The sequence below is a fragment of the Chiloscyllium plagiosum genome, unplaced genomic scaffold (genome assembly GCF_037043375.1).
Source record: "Chiloscyllium plagiosum isolate Xiang-an unplaced genomic scaffold, Cpla_swu_hap1 HiC_scaffold_20, whole genome shotgun sequence".
In the NCBI taxonomy this organism is placed as follows: domain Eukaryota; kingdom Metazoa; phylum Chordata; class Chondrichthyes; order Orectolobiformes; family Hemiscylliidae; genus Chiloscyllium; species Chiloscyllium plagiosum.
In genome coordinates, this window is record NW_028270158.1 from 81,180,236 (window position 1) to 81,196,256 (window position 16,021).

General features: G+C 45.4%; 1 non-coding gene across 1 annotated transcript; it reads left to right on the top strand.

Moving 5' to 3' along the window:
* Positions 1-10,770: 10,770 nt before the first annotated feature.
* On the top strand, positions 10,771-10,852 carry trnas-gcu (transfer RNA serine (anticodon GCU)). Its single transcript has one exon. It is a non-coding gene; the product is annotated as a tRNA-Ser (tRNA).
* The last annotated feature ends 5,169 nt before the right edge of the window (positions 10,853-16,021 follow it).

Genomic DNA, 16,021 nt, shown 5'->3' on the forward strand with positions numbered 1-16,021 from the left:
AATCTCAGTCTTAGGAATTAGACAGAAATATGAGCAGGGAAGTTTACCACATGGCGTAACACCAAATTGTGTAGTTACTTAATTGGTTGCCTCCTTTGTGTGTTTTGCCTCATTGAGAATTTTGAAGTTGTCCCCTCTATACAAAAGTTCCGTGCTCTTGCACCATTGTACAAAAGATGCAGTACAATAATACCCAACGCTGATTCAGTCTACTTGTACAGATATTGACCCCTAGAAACAATACTTATGCACTCTCCTCGAGTATGGAAAAAAAATTGCTACATTTCCGCTCTTAAGGCTCTTTTCATTCCATCGGCTTCTGTTCTTCACGGAATCCGATTCAGCAGATCTTGTCACAGAGTCATTTATTAGATTAGATTACTTACAGTGTGGAAACAGGCCCTTCGGCCCAACAAGTCCAGACTGCCCCGCCGAAGCGCAACCCACCCATACCCCTACATCTACATCTACATCTACCCCTTACCTAACACTACGGGCAATTTAGCATGGGGAATTCACTAATCTGTAGATCTTTGGACTGTGGGAAGAAACCGAAACACCCGGAGACACGGGGAGAATGTGCAAACTCCACACAGTCAGTCGCCTGAGGCGGGAATTGAACGCGGGTCTCTGTCGCTGTGAGGCTGCGGTGCTAACCACAGTGCCACTGTGCCACCGTGCCGCCCATTTGTTTGTATGTGGTCAGATCATGTGAGCAGAATATCACAGTCCATAACCCAGAAGTCAGACCATACTCAGGGAACGGTCCTCTGCTCTAGATCATTTCATGAACACCAGGAAGAAATATCTATGCTCTTCAAAATTTACTAACCTATTTTTCAAAAGCAAGCTAAACAGTTCCAGGTTTCTGCTTTTGTTGTCACACGGACCAAGATTGTAAATGCTGGAACAAGTTGAGACTGTCCGCTCTCCCACATCCATTTTCTCCCCAGGAGGTGTTAAGGTGATGGTCTTAATCGGATTCTTCTAAAAAGAATAATCTTTTTATCCATTGATTTCTGGTTTTTGGGCCGACCAGTCTCCCGCTGGGGCTCTGTGTTAGCGCTGACCACAGCAGATTCCCGCAGTCTTCAGCTTTTTGGAGCATGCACCTTCGAGGATGACATCAAGAGATCTTCACTGTTACTGTGTGTTACTCTACCAATGGAGACAGCTCAGTCCACGGGGTTGGGATAAACCGCACCGTCCCGTGTGGGGAAATTCCGCAATGTGTCCTGTGGATCAGATACAGTGCACTTTATCATTCAGATCATACAGAGTGAGAGCGCTCGAAAAGGCCAAGCGGTCACTCGTACCTGTGTCAGCTCGGGAGTTACAAAATATGGGTTAAAGCGGAAACACTAGTGATTGGATCAGGTTTCAAGTGTTTACGTGAGACAGGAAGCAGAAAAAGACACACTTTGAAGCGATTGGGATCTGACTACAGGAGCAGCAAATAGGTTTTGTACAGCGTAGAGGAGAGCTTTGAAGTATTGAATTCTGGTTGATGGGCCGATCATGCTTTCACTTGGCCACGCTGCTACAGAAGATAATATGTCAGTGTCTCTCGGAATTGTGATGTCGCATTACACTGCTGGAAATTCCTTTTTCCAATGTGACGACAGTCTGTATGTGAAGTCGCTTAAATATTGAGTCCTTTCTCATAAATAACTCCACTCCATCTCAATGTGTTGTATTGTCTCCTTTCTACTTTACCTGTCGTTGTGCCCGCACTGAAATTGATTTGCTCCTTCTGCATGTCTTTAACAGTCTGGGTGATATGATGCAGTTGTACTGATCCACCGTCTGACAGAATTTTCCACTTCACTTCAGCCTGCCCTAACTTCGCTATCGGATACCATTCCCGTTGTTTAGGTGTTAAGCGCTCGTCTCAGATCCAGCCTGCCCTCACCCAAAATAAATGCAAAACTCAGTCCCACTGTGATCACTGCGATCCGGGAAATCTTCACTCCGAGGTCATTGATTATTCCTAGGAGAAAGTTGGGACTGCAGATGCTGGAGATCAGAGTCGGGAGTGTGGTGCTGGAAAAGCACAGCAGGTCAGTCAGCATCCGAGGAGCAGGAGAATCCACGTTTCAGTCATAAGCCCTTCAATAGGAATAATGCTTGTGAGTCGGGAATGAGAGATAAATGGTGGGGGTGTTGGGTTGGGGGGAGGTAGCTGGGAAAGCGATAGTTGGATGAAGATGAGGGAGAAGATGATATTTCAGAAGGAGCAGAGATGGAATGGGTCCAGAGGGCGGTTCCAAGTTTGAGGTTTGGAACTTGGGGGAAGGGAAATGAGGAAACTGTTCAAATCGATACTTATCCTGTGCGGTGATAGAGTCCCAAGGCGGAATATTTGGCGTTCCTCCACCAGGCATTGGGTGGTTGTGGTTTGGTGGTGAACGAGGCCCAGGACCTTTACGTCTTTGACGGAATGGGAGGAGGAGTTGAAGTGTTCAGTCACGGGATGGTGAAATTGGTGGTTGCGAGTGTCCCAGAGATGTTCTCTGAAATGATCTGCAAGAAGGTGTCCTGTCTCCCTGATGCAGAGGAGACAACATTAGGTGCAACGGATGCAGTAGATGACATTGCAAGCGGTATAAGTGAATTTCTAATGGATGTGGAAGGATCCCTTGGGGCCTTGGACGGAGATGAGTAAAGTGGTGTTACCCTTCCTGTGGTGGTAGGGAAAGATTCCAGTAGTGGGGTGTGGGCTTATTTGGAGTTGTAGACCTGACGAGGGTTTCGTGGAGAGAATGGTCTTTTCAGAATGCTGATAGGGATGAGGAGGGAAATATATATCTGATGGTGGGGTGTGTTTGGAGATGGCAGAAGTGGTGGAGTCTGATGTGTTTTATGCGGAGGTTGGTGGGGTGAAAGTTGAGGACCAAGGGTTTCTGTCCTTGTTGCGGGAGGGGTGGGGTTGAAGGGCGGTGGTGAGTGAAGTGGATGAGATGCACTGGAGGGCATCGTCAACCACGTGGGAAGGGCATTTGCGATTATGGAAGAGGGAGACCAACTGGGACTTTCTGAGGTGGAATTGGTCATCCTGGGAAAAGATGTGGTGGAGGCAGAGGAATTGGGAATAAGGGATTGCTTTTTTACACGAGGTGAGGTGGAAGGAGGTGTAGTATTGATAGCTGTGGGAGTTGGCGGGGTTGTAGTATATGGTGGGGTTGGTGGGGTTGGTGGGGTTGCTTTATTCCTGATGAAAGGCTTTTGCCCGAAACGGCGATTTTGCCTGTCCTCGGATGCTGCCTGAATTGCTGTGCTCTTCCAGCACCACTGATCCAGAATCTGGTTTCCAGCATCTGCAGTCATTGTTTTTACCGGGGTTGTAGTATATGTCTGTCATTAGTGATTCGCTGGAGAAGGTGATGGACAAGTCCATGAAGGGGAGGGAAGTTGCCAAGATGATCCAGGTAAAGTTGAGGTCGAGGTGAAAGATGCTGGTAACCCTTGCTGAACTGTTCAACCTCCTCGTGGGAGCACGAAGTGGCGCCAATGCATTTATCAATGTAGTGGAGGCACAAGTGGAGAGAGGTGCCAGTGTAACTGCGAAAGATGGACAATTCCCGATATCTGACAAGCAGGCAGGCACAGCTAGGTCACATGCGGGTGCCCATGGCTATCCCTTTGGTTTGGAGGAAGTGGGAGGATTGGACGGAACAGTTGTTGAGGGTGAGGACCAGTTCAGCCAGGTGGATGAGGGTGTCAATGGAAGGGTACTAGTTGGGATGGGGTGAGATGAAGAAACAGAGGGTTTGGAGACTTTCAACATGGCAGATGGATGTGTACAGGGACTGGATGTCCAAGGTGAAGATGACACATTGGGGGCCAGGGAAACAAAAGCCTTGGAGGAGATGAAGTGCATAGCTGGTATCACAAACGTAGGTGTGATTTTCCTGGACTGGGGAGACAGGAAGGTGTTGAGGTAGGAAGAGATGAATCGTGCCAGACAGGCGCAGGCTGAGACAACAGGTCTTAGGAAGGAGGTAGAATCTGGCAGTGGTGGGTTCATGGACAATCACGTTGTAGGCAGTGGGTGGGAGAGTCCCCAGAGGTGATGAGATTGTGATTGTCTGGGAGATGATGGGAGGTGTGGCTGTGATCGGGCGCAGTAGGAAGAGGTGTCAGCGAGTTGGCGCCTGGCTTCAACAGTGTACCTCAGGCCATCTCACATGCCTCATTACTGATGAAGGGCTTCTGCCAGAAATGTCGATTCTCCTGCTCCTCGGATGCTGCCTGACCTGCTGTGCTTCTCCAGCATCACACTGTCGACTCATTCATTATTCCGCTTTCATTTCACACTGCCAGGTGCGTGCTGCCTGTTTGCCTCCAGAAAGCATTGTTCTCATAACCTTGCACAACATCTGCCAATCTCAAACAAAAAGAGAAATTGCTGTAAAATCTCAGCAGATCTGGCAGCATCTGGCGACAGGAAGAGCTGTCCTCGAGTTGGTATTTGGCTTCAGCGGTGTAGAGGTCAGTACGCCAGACTACCACTGCGCCCCCTCTATCTGCTGTCTTGATGGTGAAGTTGGAATTGGAGCAGGGGGATTGGAGGGCTGCGCGTTTTGAGGGTGAGAGGTTGAGGTGGGGGAGGGGGTAGACAGGTTGTGGCGGTTAATGTCCCAGTGGCAGTTGGAAATGAAGAGTTCGAGGGCAGGTAATAGGCCAGCGCGGGGTGTCCAAGTGGATGCAGTGTGTTGGAGGTGGGCGAAGGAGTCCTCGGAAGATGGGCGGGAGTCCTGATTGTGAAAGAAAGCTCGGAGGTGGAGGCAGCAGAAGAAGGGTTCGACGTCACGGCGTGTATTAAATTCATTGATGCATGGACGGAGGGGGATGAAGGTGATTCCTTTGCTGAGGATTGATCGTTCGTCCTCAGGGAGGGGAAGGTCTGGATGGATGGATCACACTTAACGTTTCAGATCAATGCGCCGTCACCTAACCTCTCTACAGTCAGCCCTGCCTCAGCTGAGGACCACACTCTCTCAGAATTGCAAAGGACCGACTCTGAGCTTTCTTTCACAGTCAGGACTCCTACCCACCTTCCGAGGAATCCTTCACCCACCTCCAACACGCTGCATCCACCTGGACACCCCGCGCTGGCCTATTACCTGCCCTCAAACTCTTCATTTCCAACTGCCACTGGGACATTAACCGCCTCAACCTGTCTACCCCCTCCCCCACTCCAACCTCTCACCCTCACAACGCACAGTCCTCCAATCCCCCTGCTCCAATCCCAACCTCACCATCAAGCCAGCAGATATAGGGGATGCAGTGGTAGTCTGGCGCACTGACCTCTACACCGCTGAAGCAAAATGCCAACTCGAGGACACCTCTTCCTACCACCCCCTCGACCATGACCCCACCTCCATCACCTATCCATCATCTCCCAGACCATACAGAACCTCATAACCTCAGGATATCTCCCAAATACAGCTTTCAACCTCATTGTCCGGGAACACCGCACTGCCCGGTTCTACCTCCTTCCCAAGATCCACATGCCTGACCACCCTGGCCGACCCATTGTCTCAGCATGCTCCTGCCTCACTGAACTCATCTCTACCTGTCTCGAAACTGTCCTATCCCCCCAGTCCAGGAACTCCCCACATACGTTCGAGACACCACCCACGCCCTCCACCTCCTCCAAGACTTCTGTTTCCCCGGCCACCAACGCCTCATCTTCACCATGGATATTCAATCCCTCTACACCTCCTTTCACCATGACCAGGGCCTACAAGCCCTCAGTTTCTTCCTCTCCTGACGTCCCCAACAGTACCCTTCCACCGACACTCTCATTCGTTTGGCCGAACTGGTCCTCACCCTTAACAATTTCTCCTTCGAATCCTCCCAATTCCATCCAGATCAAAGGGGTAGCCATGGGCACACGTATGGGCCCCAGCCATGCTTCTCTCTTTGTTGGCTTCGGAGAACAGTCGATCTTCCGTAATTACACCGGCACCAGTCCCCACTCTTCCTCCGCTACATCGATGACTGCTTTGGCTCCACCTCATGCTCCCGCGAGGAGGTTGAGCAATTCATCAACTTCACCAACACATTCCACCCTAACCTTAAATTTACCTAGACCATCTCTGACACCTCCCTCCCCTTCCTGGACCTCTCCATCTCCATTAATGACGACCGACTTGACACTAATATTTCTTATAAACCCACCGACTCCCACAGCTACCTGGATTACAACTCTTCTGACCCTACCTCTTGCAAAAGTGCCATCCCGTATTCCCAATTCCTCCGCCTCAGCCGTATCTGATCCCAGGAGGACCAGTTCCACTGCAGAACACACCATATGGCCTCCTTCTTTTGAGACTGCAATTTCCCTTCCCACGTGGTTAAAGATGCCCTCCAACGCATCTCGTCTACATCCCGCACCTCCGCCCTCAAACCCCACTCCTACAACCGTAACAAGGACAGAATGCCCCCGGTGCTCACCTTCCACTACACCAACCTTCGCATAAACCAAATCATCTGCCGACATTTCCGCCACCTCCAAACAGATCCCACCACCAGGGATATATTTCCTTCCCCACCCCTTTCCGCCTTCCGCAAAGACCGTTCACTTCGTGACATCCTGGTCAGGTCCATGCCCCCCTACAACCCACCCTCCCATCCTGGCACCTTGCCCTGCCACTGCAGGAACTACAAAACCTGCGCCCACACATCCTCCCTCACCTCTATCCAAGGCCCAAAAGGAGCCTTCCACATCCATCAACGTTTTACCTGCACATCCACTAATATCATTTATTGTATCCGTTGGTCCCGATGCGGTCTCCTCTACATTGGGGAGACTGGACGCCTCCTAGAAGAGCGCTTTAGGGAACATCTCCGGGACACCCACACCAATCAACCCCACCGCCCTGTGGCCCAACATTTCAACTCTCCCTCCCACTCTGCCGAGGACATGGAGGTCCTGGGCCCCCTTCACCGCCGCTCCCTCACCGCCAGACGCCTGGAGGAAGAACGCCACATCTTCCGCCTCGGAACACTTCAACCCCAGGGCATCAATGTGGACTTCAACAATTTCCTCGTTTCCCCTTCCCCCACCTCACCCCAGTCCCAAACCTCCAGCTCAGCACTGTCCCCGTGACTTCTCCTGATTTGTCCTACCTGCCTATCTTATTTTCCACCTATCCACTCCACCGTCCCCGCTCCCCCGACCTATCACCTTCATCCCCTCCCCCAGTCCCTATTGTATTCTATTCTACTTTCTCCCAATCCTCACCCTCCTCTAGCTATTCTCTCCACTCTTCAGGCTCTCTGCTTTTATTCCTGATGAAGGGCTATTGCCCAAAACGTTGATTTTACTCCTCCTTGGATGCTGCTTGAACTGCTGTGCTCTTCCATCACGAATCCAGTTTCAGATCCATTGGTCCGTCCCTCCACAGATCTGTCAGAAATGCTGAACTTTTCTAGCAACTTCTGTATTTTATGATTTTCAACATCGGTGGTTCTTTTGTTTTTTTTCTTATTTTCTACCAATATGATTTGGCTTAAGATTATGTTGAGTATTTTGAATATGACTGCGATAGAATAGCCAGATTTCAAAAGCCCGCTACTGCTACTTGGTTCACGTGACCAATGCCTTTCCACTTGATCACTGCGCCCTACAGCTGCACTGCAGATAAATTAACAAAATTATGGCATTCTCTCGGTTTGGTAATCAGGAGCGAGATTGTTTGAATTGTCGAAAAAGTAAGATATACTGATAAAATACAGTATATTAAATGGGGAACCACAAGGGAAAGAGAGAACAGTGAAAGATAGTGTTCTGGCAAAATTTAAATGTCATTGCTCAAGATTCAGAAAATGCTAGCATTCACAAACATACCACAATGTGGAATGTAACTTTCAGGACAAGCAAAACAAGCAGAATGCAAAATCTTAGTCTGAAAGTTTTGCAGCATCAGTTTTAGGTTAAATGAATGCACACATGGGTTTCAGTGCTGTAATGATCTCATAAACTGTAGGAGGAAATCCTTGCCTGCGAGGATACGTGCGGAATGTTCACTGATTCATCCCAGTAATGGCAGGACTGTGCTCTGGAAGCATCTGAATACAATTATTCAATGCTCCATGGAGTTTCGAATAAGAGGTGAAGGGAATGTCTCCATTCACAAATTAATCATTCAGTAGAACTCAATACAAGGACACATGAAGTGATAAACAAAGTGGGCAAGAACACGGAAATATGATACACAATAGCTACGACAATTTCTATGTGCAAAGTGTTGATTTCAGACCCACGGTGGCTTTTGGTAATGATATTTATTGTCCAGAACCAGTCTGCACTGGAATGACTCGAACCCTAATGTGATGTATTTGAACTTCAGTTACCTTTAGAAATAGCTGACACTCACTCAGATCATGGAGATTTAGAGAAATCATATTTAAAGCAAATAGTTCATCTTGTAACTGTGAAATCTTTAGGTCACCCTCAGTGGGAGCATTGTGTGTAATCCTTGTCCTTATTCTCCAACAAAGTCATGTGAAGAGGTTAGGAAGGGCACAGACGCTGCTTACTGAATAGCAAGATATTAGGAAGCCCAGGGATGGGATTTACTGAGACATAAAAAAACATCAGAAAGGATAGAAATGATTTCATCCGCATTATGGACAGATTGAAGGAGTTTATGCACGACATGTGGAAATACTGGACCAGAAACACTCAAGTTTTAAAGTAAACAAAAAAGATTTTCTCATAACGTGTGGTTTGAAGTGACTAAATCGGGGAAATTTCGTCTTTCGAGTGAATCAACAACTTTAGTTGGAGCTTCAAAACCATCAGTGAATGATTAAGAAAAGATTGGATGAGAGTTTCTTCCACTCAATAAAGTTGCTGAATTCCTAAATGACTTTCTGGAAATAAACCGTAGATTTATGATTTCATCGTGTTTTAAAAAACACACGAACAACCATACAAGGAGGGAATTTACCATTGAAAGAAAGGAAACGTGTGGGTGTGGATTAATTTCGATTTGGTTGTTTTCAGACACAAAGACATTTCATGAACACGTTCAGCTGAAGAAAATTGAGTATAAAAAGTTCCTGGATTTGAAAGATATAGCGTATTATTCAAGGTGAAGCATTGTAAATGGGGCTGATGTCGTAAAATAACTGCAGACAGAAGTTACATCGTAATGAGTGGCAATTGAATCGTCACTTGGAGAAGCAACACCTACTTTAAAGATTTGACCACATTCACATGACGTTCGGTGTATTTCACGCTTTCTTATATCCACCAGCAAGTCTACTCTGTCTTTTTTGTATTTTTAACCCTCTGTGCTGCTCTGCAGCACACCATTCCAGTTGAAAGATGCTCAGACTAAAAGTGAATACAATATTCAGACGGTCCTATGTGATCAGTCTATTTTTATTATTATTACAATGGCCATTGCGAGTTTGCAACAAACTGCATAACATGAAAACAGATCAACATCTATTTTCCCGGAAATTAACGCAGTGCACATGGGAAACGTCATCCGTCTGCTGAAAAATCACCTTTGGCTCTCCCTCCACACATGTCTCTTCACGTTTTAAGTATTTGCAATATGTTTTTTGATCAAGGTGTCAGTATCCTGAAAAGGTCGTTTCTCAATCCACAAAAACTGGTACTTTCCCATAAACGTGACATTGCTCAATATCACCTTCTACCCGTACCCCTCAGCACGACAAATTGAAGCTGCTCCATGTGAGGCTCAAACTTAAAACTTCGGCAGAGCGCAGCCCACTATACTGGCACAGAGATACCATGCACTGATCACCTTCAGCACTGGAGCAACACATTAATGCTTACCTCCACATTCCTGGTTGTACATTAACTCGGTAAACCGAGTTTCTCCGATTCCATGGCTGGTCACTGCAATCATACGATCATCTTCACCAGTGGTTCTGACCCCGTGTTAGGCAAGTGGTGAGCTACTCATTGCAAAGATGTAAAAATGTACAACTTCAACTTTTGCCTTCACTAATCCATGAGCCTTTTATTTTGTTTTTCATCTGTAGAAATCTTAAAACCTTCATCTTGAACAGACTCAATAACAGATCTCCATTGTGTCTCTGGCATCAAATTCCAAAATGTAAACCACTTCTGAATTCTTCCACCGCAGTCCACTGTTTGGGAAGTTTTCCTGTTCAGGGGAATGCACTTGCCAGTGTGTCAACTGCTGCTCCCAGCATTCCCTCTGGCACTGCACTCATTTTCCTTCTGACACTTGCTCACTGTGTTGCTGTGATCATACAGTGACTTGGTGTCGCACGGCCAGGAAAATGATACAGATCAAGGGTTTTGCATTGTTGAATTCAATTGTCAGTTTAGCCTTATTTAGGATTTTGAAATTGTCTGTTGTGTACACAGGTGCGTGTCAAAAATATCTGAGTGGAAGAAAGGTGTTCTGAGTAATGACATTGAGCACTATGCACTCTCCTCCAGTCTGGAAAGCAATTCCTCACAGACAACTTTACACCTCCTGCTGTCACGGGCTCTTCATTCCATTGACTTCAAATCTTCATAGAAATCAACAGACCTTGTTACATCGTCATTTCTTCATTTTTGTTCAGATCACTGTGAGCACAGAGTCACAGTGGGAGTGTGTTTGCCCCACAACTCAGAGGTAAGACCGTACTCTTGGAACCGTCCTGTGTTATTTATCATTTCACCAATACCAAGGAGAAATATCTGCTGCTCAGCATAATTTACGCAATTCACTTATTCATAATGTCAAATGTGCCCCTGGCTTATGTGACGAGGTGGCCGAGAGGTTAAGGCGATAGACTGCTAATCCATTGTGCTCTGCACGCGTGGGTTCGAATCCCACTCTCGTCGCTGTTATCAAGGATTTTCAATTTTGCTATCTTTGGATGATCACAGCTGTCCAATGGTCTGTTTATATGCATCGACGCAATAATAAAATCTCAAAGAATAATTTGAGTCTTTTGCCTAAACTACAGTGAAATGTAGATTGAAATGGGACAATGAAAAGGAACGCGATTGTCTTTTCCAAGTCAAGTTGCTGTGAACTTTCATCGTATGAAAGAGATCCAGGAGAACCAAATAACGACAGATGCGAAGTGCATGTTGATGCATGCGATTCTGAATGAGTGTTTTGTCAGATGAAATTTGTAGCAGTTGGGTAGAAGTGATTCATCTTGGTGAAAAGAGCACAGAAAGACAGCACGAAACAATGGAGATATTTCAAAAGTGTCAGGGGCTGGGTGTAGGGGCACCCGAGACCTGGCTGTAAATGCACGGTAGAGAATTGCTGATGTGGGTGCCGTGCATGGGCACGGACAGACTTACACATTGGTCTCATCCTTTCCCCCTTGCTCTCGCCATTAATGAATGCTGGACATAAGACACATATAAACACGAGATGTGGGAAACTAGCTCGCTCTCGTTATGCACACACTTGATGCATCATATTGAACTATGAACAACTGGAGAAGTCAGCAAGTTAACTGCAGGGACTGAATCTAAACTGTGTATCAATAACCGCAGATTTATGCAGCATAAACATGAAAACTGATTTGAAATGTCTTTATACGCATGTCATTAACAGACGGTTCGTTCTAATATCCATGTGGCAGAAAGACATAGACACCACATTTCAAGGTGGATGACAACATTACCAATTTTGTTCAGAAATTGAGATCTTTTTGATCATTTGACACAGTGACCAAGTTTAATTTAAATAATACAAACCAAATTCCTTCACGTGAAATACAAGAGTGATTCCATTACAAACATTGTCCTTGCTAAGTAGCAGTTACGCAACATGAAAAATAGAATGTGATTTCTAGTGAGCATACGTCAATTAGCGTGATTATCTTACTTCTGATTGACTGCAATATGCACATGCAAAATAAGTTTTAAGAAAGAAGTCCTTTGGAAATAATGAGTCGGTGGTGATTAAAAGTAAGATTAGGTTCTCATGATGTGGATATTGCACCAATGGCTCCAGTGGTGGAAATGGTCAGTCGGCAGTATTTATGTGATGTGTGATCTGCCAGGGATGGGAGCTCCCACCTCATCTGGAGCAGCGTCTGTTGACATGGACCAGGGAGTATTGTGACATCAGTCTGAGATTTATTGACATGAAGCCGCAGGGAGCATTGGGACATCAGACTGGTAGATCCAACTTCAACTGGACCGCTTCTATTGACATGGAGCAGGGAGCATTGAGACATCAGACTGGGAGCTACAACGTCAACGAGAGCCTGGGATGGGAGCTCCCATTTCATCTGGAGCAGTGTCTGTTCTCATGGACCAGGGAGCAGGGAGCATTGTGACATCAGTCTGGAGTTCCAACCACACCTGGAGCAGGTTTAATTGACATGGAGCAGCAAGGAGCATTGGGGCAGCAGGCTGGGAGTTCGAACCTCACCTAGAGCAGCTTCTATTGACATGGAGGAGCAGGGAGCATTGGGACATCAAACTGCGAGATCCAACCTCATTTGGAGCAGCTTCAGTTGACATGGAGCAGGGCGCTTTGCGAGATCAGTCTGGGAGCTCCACTCTCACCTTGAGCTGCTTTTAATGGCATGACGCAGCAGGGAACATTCGGACATCAGACTGGTAGAGCCAGCAGCAACTGGACCTTTTCTATTGACATGGAGCAGGGAGCATTGGAACATCAGACTGGGAGCTGCAACTTCAACTATAGTAGCTTGTATTGACATGGAGCAGCAAGGAACATTGGAACGTCAGGTTGGGAGCTCCAACCTCTCTTGGAGCAGCTTGTATTTGCATGGAAGAGGAGGGAGTATTGGGACATTAGGCTGGAGGAAAGGGTATTCAACTATTTTAATCTGAAGTAAAATAGGTTTCAACACCTCAGGTGTTAACTGATTTATGAAGATTCTGTCATGGGAAAATAAGTAATTCATTAGATATTAAAGACAAGTCCTGCAAATATTCAACTCAGGAAAACGCATTGGTACAGAGAGAAATGGGAGAGATGTTTCAAGTCTTTGACCTTTCTTTTCTGGCCGACCCTGCACTAGATTACATCACCAGAAGGACATTTTCACTCATTTCATGTCATTCAGTTTTCTGCAAATACGGACAGGTCATTAACATAATCTAAATCTGAAAATTAAGGGAATATGCGATGTTATGATTAGGCTGGAGTTTACCTCTAATTATGGTAAAAACGCAGGAAAGTCAGTTGCAATTTCCTTGATCAGCAGTGACCTCATTGATTGGCTGATCAATTATTTAGGACAATGTGAAGTGACTCATTGATGGTGATTCACTTTGTTCTTTGTTCACCTTGTGACTGTTACTTTTATTGCTCCTGTCATTGTTAGCATCACAGCTCTGTAGCGTGTAAAATCTCAGCTGTGCATCTGGCCAGTGGTACAGCCATTCGTATAGCTGGCTCTGGATCAGGCGGGTGCAGGTTCGACTTTTGCTTGGCGCAAGCGCATTGTGGAGATTCAGCACACATCCAAACTAATCTTTTTTGTTACACTGAGGTGGATAATGTTTGAAATTTTCATCTCCAGGAACGAAAATTCTTTTACTGTCTACGATCAGTTAAACATTACCAAGGGTATTCAAAGTTAAAAATCACATGGCATCAGATTGTATCGAACTGGCATATTTGGAAGTACCAGTGTTCCATGCATTGTTTCTTCATCAGGTGGTTGTGAACTGTTGGACTCTAATATGGCTTTGTGAAATTTTTAAATTTGTCCACCCCAGTCCAATACCAACACATCCAAGTCATGGGTACCATCGACACCACGAACGGTCGGTTAAAGTCCAGATGATCTTCCACAACATCGCGCATATTGACACACGCATCAAGTTTCTGCAGAAAGACACCTACCTGATGAAGGAGCGGCTCTCTGAAAGCTAGTGTTTCCAAATGAACCTGCTGGACTATGTTTGTTTTAATTGTGAGATCCGCATTTTAATACGAAGTTAAATATCACACAACACCAGGTCATAGTACAACAGGTTTAATTGGAAGCATTAGCTTTTGGAGAGCTGTTCCTTCATCAGGTGGTTGTGGAGTTCACAGTTGTAAGAAACAGAATTTATGGCAAAAGTTTACAGTGCGATATAACTGAGATTATATATTGAAAAATACCTTGATTATTTGTTAAGTCTTCCATCTGTTAAAATGACTATGTTAGGTTCACTTCTTTGTTATGTGATTCGCAAAACTTTCTTTTAATAGTTACATTCTTAGGTAAACTTTGACAATTAGTGTCAGTCCAGATAATATGTTGAAGTTGTTAGTTCCTGTGTGCTGTGTCCGTGCCATAATGTTTAAATGTGCCCGAGCAGAAGCTGATAACGAAGTTCGGTACCCATGAGGATGACCTCAACCGGGACCTTGGATTCACAGTACAGGTGATCCCATTGCTCTATCTACACACAGAGACCCTCCTACACACACACACACACACACACACACACACACACACACACACACACACACACAAGCACACACACACACACACACACGCATATATACGTTTGTGGGGTGAATTTGTACTTGCAGAGTTACATTGTACTTTGCTCAAAAACTACATGAATCCATGTAGCCTCTGTTAAATCATTTATTAAAATTAGAATCAGTCTAAACATTATGGAAAAGACAGCAGCACACGGGGGCTGACACCAATTGTTCAAGTTCACCTGAGAATGTAACTTTAAAAAAAAAAGTTTTGCGCTTTAAAAATGAAAGAAGTGAAGCTAACATGGTTATTCTAACAGATGGGAGACTTAGCAAACTATCATGGTAATTTTCAATGTATAACTTCAGTTACATCACACTGCAAATTTGTGCTGTAAATTCTGTGCTTTATAACAGTGTACTCCATAATCACCTGACGAATGAGCACCAGTCGGAAAGCTCGTACATCCAATTAAACCTGTTGGACTGTAAGCTGGTGTTGTGTGATTTACAAATTTGCTCACCCCAGTCCAAAACCGGTATCTCCAAGTCATTCGATACCAGGCGCTCTGGTCACAGAACCAACCTTTCTGCATCCAACTTTTTAAATCCTTGAAAAACCTGTATGTTTCAATAAGGATCATTTTTGTAGTACTGAGTCTGAGCAGGGCTGAAAATGTGTTGCTGGAAAAGCGCAGCAGGTCAGGCAGCATCCAGGGAACAGGAGAATCGACGTTTCGGGCATAAGCCCTTCTTCAGGAATCTGAGCAGGCAAAAGCAACTGATTTCAGCGTTCCTTCCCATTTGATTTCATCTCCGATATGAAATTCTCACTTACTCTGACAGAACTGCTATCTTTGCAGTTTTGTAATGTCAGGAATTCATGTTCTATTTAAGATTTTCATAAGGAGCAACAAATCTTTTTTTCCCTGACTGGAAATCAAGATTGGAAAATAGCAGTGAGAGAGCTGAATTTCAGCACTTGCGCACCAAGGAAGACATATGCAATGCTTACAACTTTTCTTGGTGACTTTGTTTTTGCCTTTTTGATTCAGTTGAAAAATGACAGTCATTGAGTTTTTAAAAGCGTAGCGAGAGGCCTTTCAGCCTATTGCATCAGTATCAGTCATCAAACATCTAGTTTATAAACACAGTTTCCAGCACGTGACTCATCGCCTGGTGTGTTCTAACATTTCAAGTCTTCAGTTAAATAGTTATTCAATTTCTTAAGTGCTTAAGTGGAACAAAACATCTCTGTAAACTAACAGTTCTGAAAGACAAACCCTTTCTCAGAGCCGTTTGTCAGTTTTCCTCAAAATGCTGCGGAAAATGTTTCTGTACTCACATCTGAATTAGTTTACCCTGTTTCTTCTTCAGGTTCCTTCTTTCTATTAAATGGTTTAGATTCGAGTACAGACATATGGTGCATGTTGCAGAAGTCAGGTGTTTGTACTTTCATTGTCTCAGCGGGAGCTGCAGTCCTTCCCCACGCTGATTCAGATAGCACTGTCCTTCCTGTGACATGTCCCATGGAGAATGGAAGGACAGGCATTAATATGCTTCACTTGGGAACGGAGCGACAGTTT